The sequence below is a fragment of the Peromyscus maniculatus genome, chromosome X (genome assembly GCF_049852395.1).
Source record: "Peromyscus maniculatus bairdii isolate BWxNUB_F1_BW_parent chromosome X, HU_Pman_BW_mat_3.1, whole genome shotgun sequence".
Taxonomy (NCBI): domain Eukaryota; kingdom Metazoa; phylum Chordata; class Mammalia; order Rodentia; family Cricetidae; genus Peromyscus; species Peromyscus maniculatus.
In genome coordinates, this window is record NC_134875.1 from 83,668,447 (window position 1) to 83,686,310 (window position 17,864).

The 17,864-nt window shown below is 46.1% G+C and overlaps 1 protein-coding gene across 11 annotated transcripts in view; it reads right to left on the reverse strand.

The window, feature by feature from the left end:
- Nhsl2 (NHS like 2) overlaps window positions 1-17,864 on the reverse strand; it is a 254,154-nt gene that overhangs the window by 50,768 nt on the left and 185,522 nt on the right. For 2 of the 11 annotated variants that reach the window (XM_076561843.1, XM_076561837.1), the window contains exon 1: window positions 1,899-12,053. The exons of the other annotated variants lie outside the window; for them this stretch is intronic. The gene's annotated coding sequence lies outside the window, so the exon portion shown is untranslated. Of the gene's footprint in view, window positions 1-1,898; window positions 12,054-17,864 lie in introns of those variants that run through there. 11 annotated transcript variants of the gene reach the window in all.

Consider the following 17,864-nt stretch of genomic DNA (forward strand, 5'->3'; position numbering starts at 1 on the left):
TGATTATGCCCTCTGTAGGAAGCACTGAGCAGACACCCTGAAGAAGCATGCTTAGTGCCTCAGTGGTCCTTGTTTGGGTGCTGGCATTTGGGGCAGAGCCAACACACTTCTCAAGGCCCCTCCCAGTCCCCTCTGGCCTGAAAGGTAGGTCCTCTTTACAGCTTGCACTGGGACTGAGTCACAGATGGTAAGAGAGGGCTCGCCCTGGCTTCACCCACTGGAGTTCAAATGCATGTTTTGTCAGGACCACAAAAACTCAAGAGGCTCTACCTAGGCCTGATGGTCTTCATCAGGGAGGGCAAGGTTAGCAGACCTCCCCTTTCGGTTTCCTCCAAGTCCCTGGTACTTGGGACCCTTGTTCTGCACCACGGGAGGAAAAGCCTGTCTTTGGTAGCCTCCAAATTGCACCTGCAGCCAGAGCAAGAGGATGCTTTCATGAAAGAATTGTCCATAGGCAGGAGTTATCAGGAGTGAGCCATGAACCAGGCTGCTCTCTGAAAAAATACCTGGTCCCCTCTTCTCCAGCTCAAATGCTTCAGAGCATGCCCACACCCCCGTGTTCGTAGAGAAGGGGCTTCTGTCAGTATGATGAGTAACGCTGATGAAAAAAAGGATTAGTTGCTTCTTCAAAAAGCAATATTCTGTGACTTTGAAATTATATCTCTTAAGAATAAAAATACTTATTTAGGACTATTTATTATAGTGTTTTCTTCTTTATAAAGCAATTTTTTATATATTATATGGAACCACAGAAAATTGCTCTAGGCTATTTCATAGGATTCAATCTATTCCATGTTCTGATTTGTTTCTCACTGCGCTCCTGGATAGGTGTTTTCACCCCATTTTACAGAGGGGAAATGAAAAGACTTTTGGCTAAGAATATATAGGAGACAACAGGCTGAAGACTTGAGCTAAGTGTGCTGAATGCCATCCCTCATGCTCTTGATTCTCAAGTAGGGTGTTCCAGCCTAGAAGAGCCTCAAAGTAATAATATGGGGAGATACGGGGCCACAAGACTGTTTTCTGAGCCTACTCTCAGGAGTCCCCCGTTGGTTTTACTTTGGGACCTTTTCTCAATGGAGGAGATTAGTGGGTGCCCAGGTGTCTACATAACAAGTTTAAGTTTGGGGACTTTGAGAGTGAGAGGTACAACCAAAATGATATCCAGGCCATGGGACATCAAGGAAGCATGTATCCGTATCCATGGATGTGCCCATCCATCTGAGGCAACTACTGGGCAGTTCCCCACAGACATGACAGGCTCTCCACCGGCCTCTGTGCTACAGACATTTGGGACGGAGGTGTGTACCACAGGGTTTCTGGGTCTTGGCCAGCTGGTGAAGGGGCAGGAATATTGGGAACCAGCACGCTATCATGGCTGCATTTTGAGTTTCTGTGAAATTGCCCCGTTTTACCAGCCCAGCTTGGTTTGCTGGGAGGCTACAGCTTGCACGATCAGGCAGAAAGAAAGAAGCTAGCTTGCTGGCTGGCTCTTCAGGGGCCTGCTGCCACTGAGAGTCTCTGGCTGCAGAGCTGGCAAAGGGGGGCGGCGAGGATGAAAGAAGCATGTTGGTACTCCACCCTAGGCACTTCGGAGGCCATGGGGAAACTGCAGGCGGTGCTGGTGGCCGAGAGCTCCCTTCCAGGCTGCCACGGCAGGAAATTCTTTTCTCCTGCAACAAAGCTGCTCTGAACCTTGGCTAGCCCCAGGCTCTGTTCTGGTAGCTGGCCAGTTAGGGAGGGCAGGCTCGGAAATCACCAAGCACTGGGCACCAGGCCACCGCCTTTGCCCAGGGAAAGTATCAAGGGATAATTCCATTTCTCAGCATCTTGTCAACCTCAGGGGAGGGGGGCCAGTCCTCAAAGCTACTAGAGTCCAAATGCTTCCTAAAACTGACCTGGTGGCCTCAGACTGGGCCAAAGCTGGATGTCCTATCTCCTGGGGGTCTCCAGATACTAGTAGTCTCCTTCCACGTTGCCAGCATCCATCAGGTATCAAAAGCCCAAGCTCACATCCCTTTACAGTCAGCAACTGTGCCCCTGCTCACCAGTCCATGCTCCAGGCTGTGATGCCATGGCTGTCACTGCTGCTGCACAGGACCACAGTCGCTGTGGGCCACCCGAGTTAAGATCTCACAGTTGAGTAAGCCACAATGTGGGTTCCTCCCACCACACCCTCCCTGACCTCAGAGCCAGGGCTTTCCTCAAAGCCCTGTTGCCACACAACTCCGCTTTTGAAAAAAGGAAACCGACACCGGGTCTTGAATACAATGAAACTTGTAAGAAGCTGTGAGGGGAGACGCCTCTGAAGGTGGAGAAAGGGGAAGCTGTGTGGGGCCTCAGAACACCCCAGGCTAGCAGGCCCTTTTCTCATCTCTGGCCCCCAGAACTGGAGCTCATGGAGAAGAGGAGGACCCTTTCGGTTGGGGCACCTTTGCTCACTCGAGGCCAGTGAGGGCCCAGAAGTCACAGCATCTAACTTCCTTTTTTTTTTAAATTTTTTTTTTTATTTTTTTATTTTTTGGTATTTTCGAGACAGGGTTTCTCTGTGTAGTTTTGGTGGGTGTCCTGGAACTCACCCTGTAGACCAGGCTGGCCTCGAACTCACAGTGATCCTCCTGCCTCTGCCTCCCAAGTGCTGGGATTAAAGGTGTGCGCCACCCCCGCTGGCCGGCAGCATCTAACTTCCTAATCCATTCCTGAGGACCACAGAGGCTCACAGCTCAGGAGACATTTGAGATTTCCCTGCCTGCTCCATCTGCACTGTCTATTACCATTGTCACCAGCCACATGTACCTCTTAAGCATTTGAAAATGGATGGAATTATAAAATATATACTAGATTTCAAAATCCAACTAAGAATGTACAATGTCTTAACAATCTCAATATTGATTGCATATGATCCTATTTTTTTATCTATTGGATTAAATAAAATGCAATCATTAAAATTAATCTCACCTCTTACTTTATATGGTGCTAGGGGGAGAACTCAGGGCTTCACACATATTGGTCAAGGGCTCCACTGCTGAGCTATGCCTCTGGTCTTTTCACTTCTGAAATATGATTACTGGAAACAGACACTACCACCGCCAAGACCGCTAAGTAGATGGATGGAAGAAAAGAGATCATCTAAAGGGAACTCCTGTGCACAAGCGTATTCCAGGTTTAATAAAGGTGGCATATCACGTCTGTATGTATAATATGGGAGTATCACTGGAAAATCCCACGTTCCATGTGGCTTGTTTTTGTGGTTCACATAATATTTCTCTTGGTTAGAACGGCACTGGAGCTTCTGTTTTAAGTAAATGCCCATCAACATGGGATGGTTCCATACTTCATACTGCATCCACACAATGGGATGAGGGCTTGGGTTATAGGTCAGCGGCAGAGCACTTGCCTAGCACATGCAAGGCCCTGGGTCCCTAGCACAGAAAAAGAAATAAATAAAGAGGAGGAAGTAGGAAGATGTCAAAGGTAATAGTAAATTAAAGAGCAGGGGTTGAGGTGGAGTCGGGGGAGGGAGAGCAAGATATGGCATGGTGGTGCATGCCTCTAATCTTAGCTACTCAGGAAGCTGAAGAGGATCAAAAAAAATTCCAGGCTAGCCTGAGCTACAGAGTGAATTCAAGACCAGTTGGGTAACTCAGTGACATTCTGTCTCAAAAAATAGAGGGCTGGGGATATACCTTAGCAGTAGAGTGCACAGTGCTCGCCTAGCATATGTGAGGCCCTCGGTTCAGCCCTTAGTACCACAAAGTGGGGGAGGAGCAAGTAGAGGGTGTGGGAGTGTCCATCTGTAACCCCAGCATTTCCAGAAACAACACCCTGAACAACAAGACACAAAGAAGCGGGGACAAGGGACGGGCCAGTAGTATAATGCCATCTTCGACCATGCAAAGCACACACAGGATTATACGTGTAGGGAACAGGTCTGTAATGCCACACAAGTTACTGTTCCCGTTGCTGGCCTCCGGGGAGTGTGTGGAGGATGTGAGAGTGTGTGTGTGGGGGGAACAACTGTGACCTGTCCTTTTCCTTTGAGATCTTCCAGTACTATTTGAAATGTTAACAAATGGGAGGGCTTCCCAGTGCAAACTACAGGAACAAAAATAGATAAAATACATTATTATTTCATCCATTAAGATAATGTACTAGAATAGTTTCTATAATCAGACTATTAAAGGAAAAATCAACCAGACTCTATTTTCAGAGCTCTTTCTATTTGTGCGCTGGTAAACAGCCCTCTTCCTTTCTTCTTTCTCATTCCTCCTTCTCTGTCCTTTTTCTTCTTCTCTTCCACTTTCAAAACCTACGAGGACTGTGAGTGGAGAGCCGTTTCCCTTTTGTTGGCCCCTGGCTCCACTCAGGTGGGGCCTCTGGCATGTCCAGCTACCTCTATGCTAGAAGGGTTGAGGCAGGGCACCGTGCCCTTGTCGATACCATAGCCAGCCCAATGTACGGCGGACGGCGAGACCTAGCTAGGGAAAAAGCGTCCTGCCTAGTGACTGTGTCACATTTATATTTACATAGGCCCTGCTCAGGGAGAGAAAAATAGCAGGCCAGAAAATGATTTTTTTTTTTCCTTTTCTGGTTCAAGGGTTGCCTGGGAAGGGGTAAATGCAGGGGGCAAGATGGCTTGGTCCAACTTTGGGAAACCAATTTAATTGCCACCTGCAGTTAAAAATCGCTAAGAGGGCCAGGCATTCTGAAAAGGAGAGCTATAGAGGTTGGAGAAAGGAGGAAAGCTCTCCAGCTCCTGGGAAGTAGGTGTAACAAGAGATTTGTTTGCTCAGAGGCAGATGGGAATCTCAGTCCTTAGAGTCTAATTGAGAGAGGAAGAAAAGACAAGAGATCCCCATCAATTGTCAGCAGATAATAAGCTTCTGAAGGGTGGGCCTGCACGAATTGAGAAATGAAAGCCCCCTTGACGAGAGTGGGGGACAAGTGGTGTGGGAAAATAGCACCTTTTTTATTGCATTCATTCTCAATGCACATGAAACAAACTCTTGCAAATAAAGGGGCCTTGGGTGCCTATTCGGACCCCACTCACTCCCTGCTTAAAAGAAAGGTTTAAGGAGCTACACAGTGAGGAGCAGAAGCTTGCAAATGTGACAATAAAGCATTTGTAGGACGTCCCCTTGGGAACTCAAATGCATGCTCACCTGCAGTTAGGAGACTCCAGTTTGTCCTTGGCCCTCACCATCTCTTCCCCTTTCAGACCCTCTTGTCTTCTGGTCTCTCAGAACAAAAGCTCCCGGGCTAAAGGTTTGAAAGGAATCCAATTCAAAGAACATATACTGGCCCCCAGGAGATCGTAGACTAAAGAATGTTTTCCACAGCCTCCTTGAATGAAAACTATGCTATTTTTAAAGTAATATTCCATTCAAACCTTGGAAGCGAAGGATTTACCTTTAAAGGGAAATCTGCATCCACCACAAAGCCGTGGCTGTGTGGCTTTAGTATTCTTCACAAAGGCGAATCTTTAAAATGCTAACTGGTCATTGACGATGCAGTCTAGCAACTGATTTCTGGACTGAAGGACTTGGGCCATCACACTGCTCTACACAAGGGATATAGAACCTTAAACAAACCCTCAGCAGCTCTGGGACTGGCTGCCACTCCACGCGACCCAAGTCATGCATGTAACAGTCAGTCAAGATACCTACTGTCTGTTCCTCACACCCCCTCAATCAATCCGTCCGTCCCTCAGTTCCATTGATTCTTGTTTCTAAAATCCACACCTATCTGATGACTTCTCACAATGGCACTGCCATCACTTGGTGTAAGCTGCCATCATGGGCACAAGTCCCCAAAGCCCTCTCTTCCTGCCTTCTGATTCTACCCAGCAGCTGCAATCATTTGTTTGTCTGCTTGTTTATAGGAAGCCAGCACTCCACTCACACTAGCCATGCCCCCAGCAAAAACAGTCAATTTAGGGAACTAGCCAGAGGGAGACATGCAGGAGACATGGGGGGGGGGCACTGGGGAAGGGAGTGACTGAGAACAAAGTATAATGAATGACACATACGAGCATTTCACAACCTAACAACTTCTTCGTACGCTAACCGAAAAATCGAGAATAAAATAAACACAAAAACATTCAGGCTGACCATGGTGGTGCACACCTTTAATTTCAGCACTCTATAGGCAGAGGTAGGCAGGATCTTTAAACCTATATAGAGAGTTCCACATTTTTCTGCCATATTTCTCTTCTGCTTGGACTTTGCATGAGGTGAGTTTTTGACCAAAGTCTGCCTACCCCTCTGATTCGAAATTGTCATACCAGCAAGGACCTTGTCTGATTTTTGCTCACGTTCATGTCCCCAGGCTTGGCCTCCTGCCTAGCATAGAGAACACATTTATTTGTTAAATTTTATTTGTTAAATGGAGTGAGTTTTTTTTTTTCTTTTGGAGACAAGGTATCACTCTGCAGCTCACTATATCACTTGGAACTCACTATAGAGCTTAGCCTAGATTTGAACTCTTGGCAATCCTCCTGCTTCAGCCCCCTGGGTCCAGGGATTACAGACATGAGCCTCCGAGCCTGACTCAAGGAGTGAATGTTAACAGCTAACATTTTCGCTGCCCTTTAAAGGTAGCAAATACCTCAGCTGATGCTCAGAATAACCCTGACACGGTCTCTATTTGTTCTCATTTTACAGGGAGGAAAGCAAGGCTCAGAATATTGCCTACATTGATGAGAGTTAAGGCAGCACGCACTGAAATCCAGCTCTGAGGGGGTCACAATGTCATGCCACTCCGGCTCTGTCTCCTTGGAGAACTCCAGAGCTCAAGAAAGCGGTGTGAAGTCATAGCATTTTGATCTTTCTTGTCTGAATAAGAGGCCACTTCACTCAGGCCTTTAGGGCCTGGAGGCCGGTCCTGTGGGGACTCCCTGCCAACCAGGCAGTGGAGGGATTCTAAATCAGGCTTTCCTGGATGACTTGGAGAGCCACTGTAACTACAGTGACCTTATTTTCTGAATCAAAAATCAGGATTCTTGGTCTGACAAAGAGAATAGAATCCTTAAAACTAGGACTTTTTTTTGGAAATCCAGGTCATGGAGTTGCTGTACCTGTGCCAATGGTAGCTACATAACGGGAACTTCTCAGCAAATTCTGACCCAGCCACTTCAGCACATTACATCTCAAAAAGATTAGAAAAATAAAAAAAACAGACTGTTTCTGGGCCTCCCACCAGATTCCGTCCACCTCCACTTTCTATGTGTTTGCTTAATTATTTCCCTTACTCGCTCACCTTTTCCGTTATCGGCTTTCTTCCTGGTCTGCACGAGCAGTTTTCTAGGGCCTGCTTGCTTGATGGGTGCCATAAGCAAGTGGTTGAGGGAAATCATAAGTGAAGCTGCTTGGGAACCATGGCAACAGGGGCCATGGTAACGGGGGCCAAGCACTGAGAGACAGCCTTCCCCACCCATCCTGGTTTCTGCTTTAGACCAAGTGGTACTGATAAGGCCTGATGGCTCCATCCTGTCACTTAATTAAGCAACACTGCTTGCAAGAGGCATAGTGGCCAAAGTCTGGTCCTAGGAACTGGTGGAATTCTCCTGCTTCACTGTGCCATGCTTCAGTGGTAAACTCACAGCAAAAGGTGTGGCCACATCTGAGGTTGGATCAAACACTTGCCCCAAGCACTCTTCACATTTGGCTCAACATACTCAGAGCTCCCCGATGGGCTGACAGGCTCCAGTATGACGGTGACAGTGGTAAAACTCAGGAGCCACCATCCTTGTGGATCAGGAAGATCCACAAGGTAAGAATTATGTCATCCAAACCATCCATCCCAAGGGCTTATTCCAGTGTCTGGGGGAGCAGGCTCAGTAAGCCAGAGTAAGGCCTCTTCCTGTGAAAATTATCTACTGCCCCAAGGTACCGAATGTCGGTGAACCTGTGCCTCAGTTTCCTAATCAAGAAAAAAAGGGGGGGGCAGCAGAAACAACCTCTGCCTTGTTTTTCTTGTCCTCTCATTTTAGATGCTGAGCTATTTGAAGCCATGCAAAAGTATTTGAAACAAATTCATTTCCCCACATTGGCCCTAGCTGAAGCTTCTGGAGCCCCCAGCTGCACAGAGGAACTGCTATCCTGAACGGGATGTCTCTGTCCCCCACGCATACTTAAAAAGGTTCTGTGTGTGTGTGCTCACAAATTAGAAGCTATTCCATGTTGCTTTGTATATTCTGAACCACCTCAAATTGTACATATCCCATTGCAGTTTACTTCCTTTGCTTCATGGCATATTTGGAAGACATATCCATGCTGATAGAGGTTGTACTTGTTCAGGCAAGCTGGTGCTGTGTAGTATCCCACTGTTGGAACATCCAATTTTATTTAATCTTCTGTTCTCTCTCTCCTCCCCTCCTCTCCCTCCCCTCTTTATTCTAAAAGCAATATTGGGGGCTGGGGAGCTGGCTTAATGTACCTGCTGTGAAAGCATAAGGTCTTGAGTTTGAACCCCCAGGACCACTGTAAAAAGCCAGGTGTAGTGGCATGACTGTATTCCCAGTGCTGAAGGAAGGTGGTATGGAGATGGGCAGATCTCCACAATTTTCTAGCCATCCAGAACTAGCCAGGTGGTGAGCTCTAGACTCAGGAAGATACCCTGTCTTTAAAAATAATGCAGAGAACAATAGAGGAGAACATTCAACATCAACCTCTGGCCCCCATGTGTATTTGTGCACACACACCTATACACACACACACACACACACACACACACACACCATTACATGCACATATGTCTGCATGTACATATACCTATATTACACACATACAAAAAATACCAATGCTGTCATAACTGGGCATGGTGGTGCACACTAGTAACCCCATCACTTGAGAGGCTAAGACAGGAGGATTGCTGTGAGTTCAAGGCCAGTCTGTGATACATAAGGAAACTTTGTCTCAAAAAAACCAAGCCAACAAAAACTGCACAATGCCATCATGAATATTCATGGTGTATTTGATACCGTCTACTCGCACGACAGCTTCTGTAGCATGAATATGTGTGAAAGAGAGAGTGTACCTTTTATCTTGTCACTGGTGATTGAGCTCAGGGCCTTGTGCATGGTAGGCTAGTATCTATCCCCAAGCTGCACCCCCAGGGCCTTTCTGAGGGCAATATTTTGGTGCTTAGCCAATGTAATTACTCATGCCCTATTAGATCTAATAGCTGCACTTTCATAAAGTTACAGTAGGAGAATACTTACATGGGTGCGCAGATAAATGCATAAGAATGTTCACTGCCCACTTCTAGGAGTAGGGTGACTTGGTTGTCACCATGTATCCAAATGTAACCAAGGGGTGTTGGGGCAGATAAACAACCCCACAGAATATTCTGGACTTTGGAAGAAGGACTAAGCAGGCTTTCTCACCTACCTATCCTAGTCTGCTGGGCAGAAGAAATAATGCTGCCTATCTCACAGAGCCAGGAACGCTGGAGGAGCCTTGTAAATGTCTTTGCATTAGATGGAGAAAACCTTGCTACTGACAAGAAGGGAGCAGGCCAGAGTCCCACATCTGAAGGCGAGAAGCCTTCCCTGGCAATCAACTCTAAGAAAAATGGAGAAATGGTCCAGAAAAAGGCTAGAACTCAGGCTGAAGGAACATTAGAGGGAGAGCCAACTCACGAGTATTTGAAGGAACACTGGCAGATGCCCTCCCATGTTTCCATGCTAAAACAACGAGCAGAAAGAAACGCTCCCCTTTTACTTTTGAAACATCAGTAAGTAGAACTGGTTGGGGAGCCTGGCTGTGTGTTGACCTAAGAACTGAGCTTCGAACTTAGCTCAAGACTCGAAAGAAGGGGCTGGAGAGACAGCTCAGCAGTTCAGAGCTCGATTGTTCTTACAGAGGACCCAGGTACAGTTCCCAGCAAGGAAGTTTACAACCATCAATAACACCAGCTCCAAGGGATCTTATTCCCTCTTCTGACCTTTGTGGACACCAGGCATGCATGTGGTGCACATACATATACATGCAGGCAAAACACGCAGGTGCTATGGGATGTTTTGTATGCTGTGAATATGTGTTGCTCTGATTGGTTGATAAATAAAATGCTGATTGGCCAGTAACCAGGCAGGAAGTAAAGTGGGATAAGCAGACGAGAATTCTGGGAAGAGGAAGGCTGAGTGAGGAGATGCCAGCCTGCCGTCCAGAGAGCAGCATGTTATGGCACATGGAACATGTGGCGACATATAGATTAACAAAAATGGACTGAGTTTAAATGTAAGAACTACTGAGTAGTTAGCCTGAGCTAATGGCTGAACAGTTTTAATTTATATAAGCCTCTGTGTGTTTACTTGGGTCTGAGCATCTACGGACTGGGCAGGACACAGGAAAACTTCAGCTACACTCAGGCACATAAAATACAGGGTAGCTAACATCCATCTGTAACTCCAGTCCCAGAGGGATCCAATGCCCTCTTCTGGCCCCTGCCAGCACTGCACACATGTGGTGCACAGACATACATGCAGGCAAAATGACCGTGTACATAAAAGAAAAAAGATAAATAAAATCTCAAAAAAAGTATGGCAAATGAGATTATGTCAAATAAAAAAGAATCTGCATAGCAAAGTAGGTAACACAAAGAGGCAAAACACAGAGTGGGAGAAAATATTCACAAACTATGTATCCGACTAGAGGTTAATGTCCTCAGTGTACCAGCAAAATAAAAAAGAAAACCCCCAAATCACACAATTTAAATATGGACAAAAATTGGGGCTGCAGAGATGGCTCAGCAGTTAAGAGCACCTGCTGCTCTTGCAGAGGGCCTGGGTTCAATTCCCATCAACACTGTGGTGGGGTGTGTAAGAAACAGTCAGCCAATAAGTCCTGAAGCTGAGTGCTAGAAGGACCCAAAGACTGTCACCGTCTTCACGTGAGGCCAAAGGCTCCAAACAGTCCTGCTGTCCGGAAGGGTTCACAAAGCCCTGCTTCTCACTGAGTGCCTGTGGAGCTGCCATTTTCCCCAGTGCTGGTGGGGGAATGGCAGAGGGGAATGGGGAGAGAAAGCGCTCAAAACTCAGTATCTACACACATATGAAATTGTCAAAGAACAACAATTTAAAGAAAAGAATCAAGCAGGAAATGGAGGTGTCTTGGCGGTGTGCTAGTGAACTTTTTCTTTAGCATATTAACTGCAGCATATTAACGCACTTTTGAGAAGTTAAAACATTTTTTAAGAAGGAGGTGTTTTTGAAGTTAGAAAACAGTAGAGATAAGCGGGGAATGACGGCACATGGCTATCATTCCAGACTTGGGCAGGGGTGTGGTGAGTTCAAGGCTAGTTTGGTCTACATAGTGAGCTCTAGAAGAGTCAGGGATATTTTACAGCAAGATGCTATTTCAAGGTGGGGAAAAGCAAAACAAAAACAGACAAAAGCAGAAAAAGGAAACAGTACAGATAGTGAATGAAATGTGTGGTTCCTGTGCATGGATGACTGAAATTCAGGAGACACTGCCATGGGCCAGGGAGGTTGAAAGACCAGACAGCCAAGGGCATTCAGTGGAAACATCTGTAAGCAGGGATGCAGTCAGGACGGGCTCAGCCACGGCCCGAGAGACATATTCTGGCTGATACCAAGGAAAAGGATACTTGAGAATACTTTTCCAAATTCTAGCCAGAGTCCAGATGCTTCTGGAAGCTGTCCTAGGAAATCTGAGTAGATATGGAAAAGAGCACTTTGAAAAGTCAGTCTGGTTGTCATGCTCAGTATGGACACATATGGATATGAAATATGGTACCAGAAGATGTCATCAAGATGCTAATAGCCATGAGAATCAGTCTTGAAGCTGAAGTCAAAAGGCTCTTTCATGAAGACACTCACATGGGAATTGCTCTTTGTCATGCATTATTTAAGGTACTGAGAAAAACAATGTAAGCTATGCATGTAGCTTGGTTGGTAGAGTGCCTGTCTAGAACGTAGGATGCCTTGGGTTGGATCCTTAGTACTCCACAAACTGGGTGTGCTGGTGCATACCTGTAATTCCAGCACTGCAGAGTTCAAGGTCATCCTTGGCTACCAATGAAGTTGGAGGCTAGCCTGGAATATGGGGGAGCTTAGTAGAAGGAAGGAAGGAAGAAAGGAAGGAAGGAAGGAAGGAAGGAAGGAAGGAAGGAAGGAAGGAAGGAAGGAAAGAGAAAGAAGAAAGAAAGAAAGAAAGAAAGAAAGAAAGAAAGAAAGAAAGAAAGAAAGAAAGAAAGAAAGAAAGAAAGAAAGAAAGAAGGAAAGAAGGAAGGAAGGAAGGAAGGAAGAAAAAGAAAGAAAGGAGGAAGGAAGGAAGGAAGGAGAAAGAAGTAAAAACCGTGTAAAGTTTGAGAACAAGGCAGAAAAGATCACTGAGTAGCCTTTCAGGTAAAGATGAGAACACCATCCACAGGACACTAGACTATTAGTCATTATTGCTTTAGGCCCAGATTCTGAAGCTCTACTTTGATTTGTGGGAGAATGATAAGCTGCAAATGACTTTTGTCTGATAGCAACTAAAATTAATTCTGTTCATCAGGAAAAGCGGTCCCCAAAATTATAGTTATAATACCTCATGAACAACCCATTTAATCTTACTTCAATTTTCTTTTTTTTGTTGTTGTTGTTTTGTTTTGTTTGAGACAAGATTTCTCTGTGAAACAGTTCTGGCTGTCCTGGAACTCAGTCTGTAGACCAGGCTAACCTTGAACTCACAGAATTCCACCTGCCTCTGCCTCCTGAGTGCTGGGGTTAAAGGTGTGCAACACCACTGCCCTGCTCAATTTTCTTTTGAAGATTTTCATATCTATTTCTGAAAATATTTTGTGTTTGAGGTACTAGGCATGACTTCTACCACTTAGCTACATCCTAGCTTTTTTTAAAAAAATAATTATATGTATTCATTTTCTTCTTTTTAAAAAATGTGTTTTGCCTACATGTATCAGATCCGCTGGAACTGGATTTCTGGGTAGTTGCAAACCACCAAGTGGGATTTGTCTGTGTGGGTCTGTGCATGTGAGTGCAGCTGCTCATGGAGGCCAGAGGTGTCACATCCCTCTGGAGCTGGAATCACAGGCCATTGTGGGAGCTGGGAACCAACTCAGGTCCTCTGCAAGAGCAGTACGGCCCCTTAACTGTGGAGCCATCTCTCTAGCCCCTCTTTTTAAAGTATTTCCGAGTGCAGAATTCAATGTTATTAATTATATTCACAATGCTGTAAAATGATCAGCACTATCTATATCTACTTGTTTTATCATCTCAGACTGAAATGATGTATCTATCAAGCAGCAATTTCCATACCTGGGAGTTTACTCAGTGGTTAAGGCTCCTGCTCCAAGCCTAATGACCTCAATTTGACCCTAGAACCCACAATGGAGAAGAGAACTGACCCCCATAGGTTGTTCTCTGGTTTCCACATGTGCACATACATACATATACATGCATGTGTGCACCCCCCACAAGACACACACTAAATAAACAAATATCTGCTTTTTAAAAGAGCAGTGATTTCCCATTCTTACCTTTTCCTAGGCCCAGGTAATTTCTAATCTCCTCCCCTATGGATCTGCCTATTCAAGATTCTTCATGTAAATGGAATTACACAGAGTTGGTTCTTTGTGTCTTGCTTCTTTCACTTAACATCATGTCAAGACTTATCCACATTATAGCATGTGTTAGGACTTCATTTTATGGCCAAATAATATTCCATTTTATGCATAGAGCACATTCTTTTATCTCTTCAAATACCGATGGACATTTGGGTTGTTTTGAACTTTCCCATATGAACACTGCTGCAATGAATATTCATGCACAGGTATCTATCTGCTCAAGTGTTTTTAATTCTTTGGTGTGTGTACCTGCAAGTGCAACTTCCAGGTTATGTGGTAATTCTAAATTAACTTTAAAGATTTTTTTTTGTTTGTTTGGTTTTTTTTTTCTAGACAGGGTTTCTCTGTGTAGCTTTGTGCCTTTCCTGGGACTCACTTGGTAGTCCAGGCTGGCCTCAAACTCAAAGAGAAGTCCAGGCTGGCCTCGAACTCACAGAGATCCGCCTGGCTCTGCCTCCCGAGTGCTGGGATTAAAGGCGTGCACCACCACCGCCCGGCAGATTTTTAATATAGGGGTGTTTTACCTCCATGTATATCTGTGCACCACTTGTGTGCAGTGCCCACAGATGCCAAAAGGAGCACTGAACCCCTGGAACTGGAGTTACAGATGGCTGTGAGCCACTCTGTGGGTGCTGGAAATGGGAGTGCTCTTAACCACTGAGCCATCTCTCTCCAGTCCCTTTTTGAGATAATTCTATGTTTAACTCTCATGTCTTTCTTTTTTGCAGTGCATGGGTGTGCATGTTCACATGCGTGGGCGTGAATATATACATATGTGTATGCATGTGTGTGGGAGCCAGTGGTTGAACTGGGGTGTCTTCCTTGATCTCTCTCCACTTTCTATATTGAGGCAGGGTCTTTCTGTGAACCTAGAGCTCAACAATTTTGCTAATCTAGCTAGTCAGCTTGCTCTGCTGTTTTGTTTGTTTGTTTGTTTGTTTTTCTGAGACAGGGTTTCTCTGTGGAGTTGGTACCTTTCTTGGAACTCACTCTGTAGACCAGGCTGGCCTCGAACTCACAGAGATCCTCCTGGCTCTGTCTCCAGAGTGCTGGGATTAAAGGTGTGCACCACTACCGCTTGGCTTGCTCTGGTGTTTTTAGATAGGCTGCCACACCTAGCTGCCATTTATGTGGGTGCTGGGGAGTCTAACTCAGGTCCTCACACTCGCATGGTAAGTAACTTACCCACTGCGCCGTCTTCCCAGCCTAAGTGCAGTTTTTCAAAGCAGCTTTACCACGATACTGACTCCTTCATCAGTAAGTTAAGCAAGTCTTTGACATCTGACCACAATATATTTTTGAATGAGTTCATGTTTCAACGCTTTGAAAACGACATTCTGATTAGGATCCTTGATTAGGATCCTTTCTTTTCTTTGCTAATCTTTAAAGGCAACGCTGTCTCTTGATCTCCACCTTGGCCCCCGTTACTTACTGCCGCCTCCCTACAAGGAAGGAAAGGAAAGGAGCCCTCCACCCTGCTTAACCAAGAGGATGGCAGAGGATTTGGGGAGTTCCAACGAGAAAGGAAATTTCAATTAGGGTCCTGTGACAGGGGTGGGAAATGAAGTCATGTGAAATTCAGGCAGGGCCACAGAAGGGAACGTGTGCATTTGTTTCTGCTGGGGACACATGAAGACGGTTCTCCTGGGGACACAGACCCACTGCTAGTGTGGTTTGTCTGCCAGGGAAACTCTAGAGGAAAGCTTTGCTTTAGATAAACTCTGAGACCAGGCACACGACAATGAAACCCACTGGAAGAGATGGACGAATTCTCTTTGTTCCACCTCAAAACTTATGTTCCCCGGCATTTGAGGGGAGGAGACGGACGGGCTGAGGAATTTGTCGGACAGGGAATGAAGAGAAAGACATAGACTTGGCCTGTCTGAAGAGAAGGCTGGATTCAGGAGAGGAGGAGAGAGCAGTCTAGTGGTGGTGGAGAAGGAACTGAGAGAGCCCTAGCTCCTCAAAGGGCCTCCCTCAAAGGTGTCCTCTAAGGGTAGCACCACCCCCTCAACAAGAAGGTTCTCCTGGGCAGGTGACGTGGGTCAGCCAGTAAAGGCCCTTGCAACCAAGTCTGATGACCTCAGTTCGATCCTCAGAGCCCACACAATGAAAGGAGAGAACTGACACCCACAATTTGCTCTTTGTCTTTTACATGCGCATCATGGCGTCCCCAACCTCCATCAAATAAAAAAAATGTAAAAAAAAAAAATAAGAAAAAAGAGAAAGCTCTCACAGAGTACTAATCACACATAAAATCAGATGTATTCTTGATCTCATATATTTTTCATGTTTCAAACCAAGAACATCTGCTTTTGGGGAAGGCTGAAAAATTATGAAACCTCTATTTCTCCCCTCACAGTTTCAAAGGAAGTAACTTGATTTTGATGACAATTTTCTCACTTTTGAGACAAGATATGGAAGAACAGATGAATGCAATGGAAGAATTTCACAGGTGGTTAAGAATGTGTAGGAAAAAGAAAAGCAGACTAAAGAAGAATGTCACTGATCGAAATATGATCTGAATACATCTATTTCTGAACTGCGCATCAGGCAGGTTAAGAAAACAAAGGTAGAGAACAGCTTTCTTCTGACACCGTTATTTTGCTATCTCGCAGGCTCGTGTCAAGATGAAATATACATAATAAGCACTTTGCAGACTGCAGAGGACTGCATGTGTCTTTGAGGGGGCAGGCGGTGCTGGGGAGAGGGCACAGGCTGTGACAGTACACTGTGCTGGAGGCGTCCCAGCTTGGGGGAAATCTGACCTGCAGTGAGGACTGAAGCACATCTCTGCATCTCAGTCTTCACCTGCGTGGACGAGGCCACTAATCATGCTTTAAGGGAAGACCCAGATAATAAGGGCTCCAGGAGAGAAGCGAGAACAAAGTGATCAGGCAGCTGGGTCTTTTGGTACACAGCACAAGGGGAGCACTTAGCACATGCCTCTCAATAGTCCCTTTAAATATTTTTTGCCCCAATTATACCAGAAGCTCCTTGTGACTTTCTTGTCTCCATATCCTCTAGGCACAGGGACTGGGATTTCATACCCAGGGTTACTAGGCCCTGCCACCGTGTGCTTTGGTTGTTGCTGCTGGGGAGGTGGTTTTAGCATTGGGTTGACCTCACTGCCTCATGCCATGCATTGTTGCTAGGGTTTTCCTGCCTTGCCCACAGTCAGCACAAATCTTTGTCACCTGCCAGTCCCACAGCCGCTCAGACCCAACCAAGTAAACACAGAGACTTATATTGCATACAAACTGTATGGCCGTGGCAGGCTTCTTGCTAACTGTTCTTATAGCTTAAATTAATCCATTTCCATAAATGTATACCTTGCCACGTGGCTGGTGGCTTACCGGCATCTTCACATGCTGCTGGTCATGGCGGCAGCTGCAGTGTCTCTCTGCCTCAGCCTTCTGCTTCCCAGAATTCTCCTCTCTCCTTGTCCCACCTACTTCCTGCCTGGCCACTGGCCAACCAGTGTTTTATTTATTGACCAATCAGAGCAATTTGACATATAGACCGTCCCACAACAATGCATGGTAGGCAAGTGCCCCATGGCTGGTCCTGGGCCATTTGTGACTTGTTATGTTTGAGTCGGGTCTTACTCTTTTGCTCAGGAAGGACTTGAACTCTCTCTGTGGCCTTGACTGGTTCTGGATTTGTGACCCTCCTGCCTCAGCCTCTCCAGTAATTGGGATTATGGCTTGCACCACCAGGCTTAGCCAGCTACCAATTCTTGATGGCCACGTCTGTACTCCAAACCACTGTTCTTTTCTTCCTACTGCTTGCTCAGCACGGCAGCCCTAGGGTGGTGGCCACTGCGATTCACTGGCATGACTGGCCCTTACTTATTCCCTTGGCCAGCGAGGCTGCTGCAAATTGATAATAGCCTTCCCTGGGAACTGCAAAGTCCCCTCTTCAGACAGAGTTACCTGGCCCAGGGCTACACTCCATCTGCTCCATCCATGGAGACATTTGCTACATTCATGAGGACAATTTTCACCTAAGGAATGACTCGCCCGAACTGGGAACACCTGTGACTTCCCAGCACCAGAGCCCCAAGTGGTTGGCTGAGCTGGTCACTAAAATGCTATCCCTGTCCACTTCTCCCTCCAACCAGTTCTGCTTTCCTCTGACTTCAGACAGCAAGTCCCAAAGACACCCCAATAATCTTCCCACACATAACCTGTAACGCAGCCTCAAAAGCAGGCCCTAGACTGGATTTGTGGCCTGCGTGAGCGTTGGCTCTGAATCTGGGAAGTCTCCATTCCAGA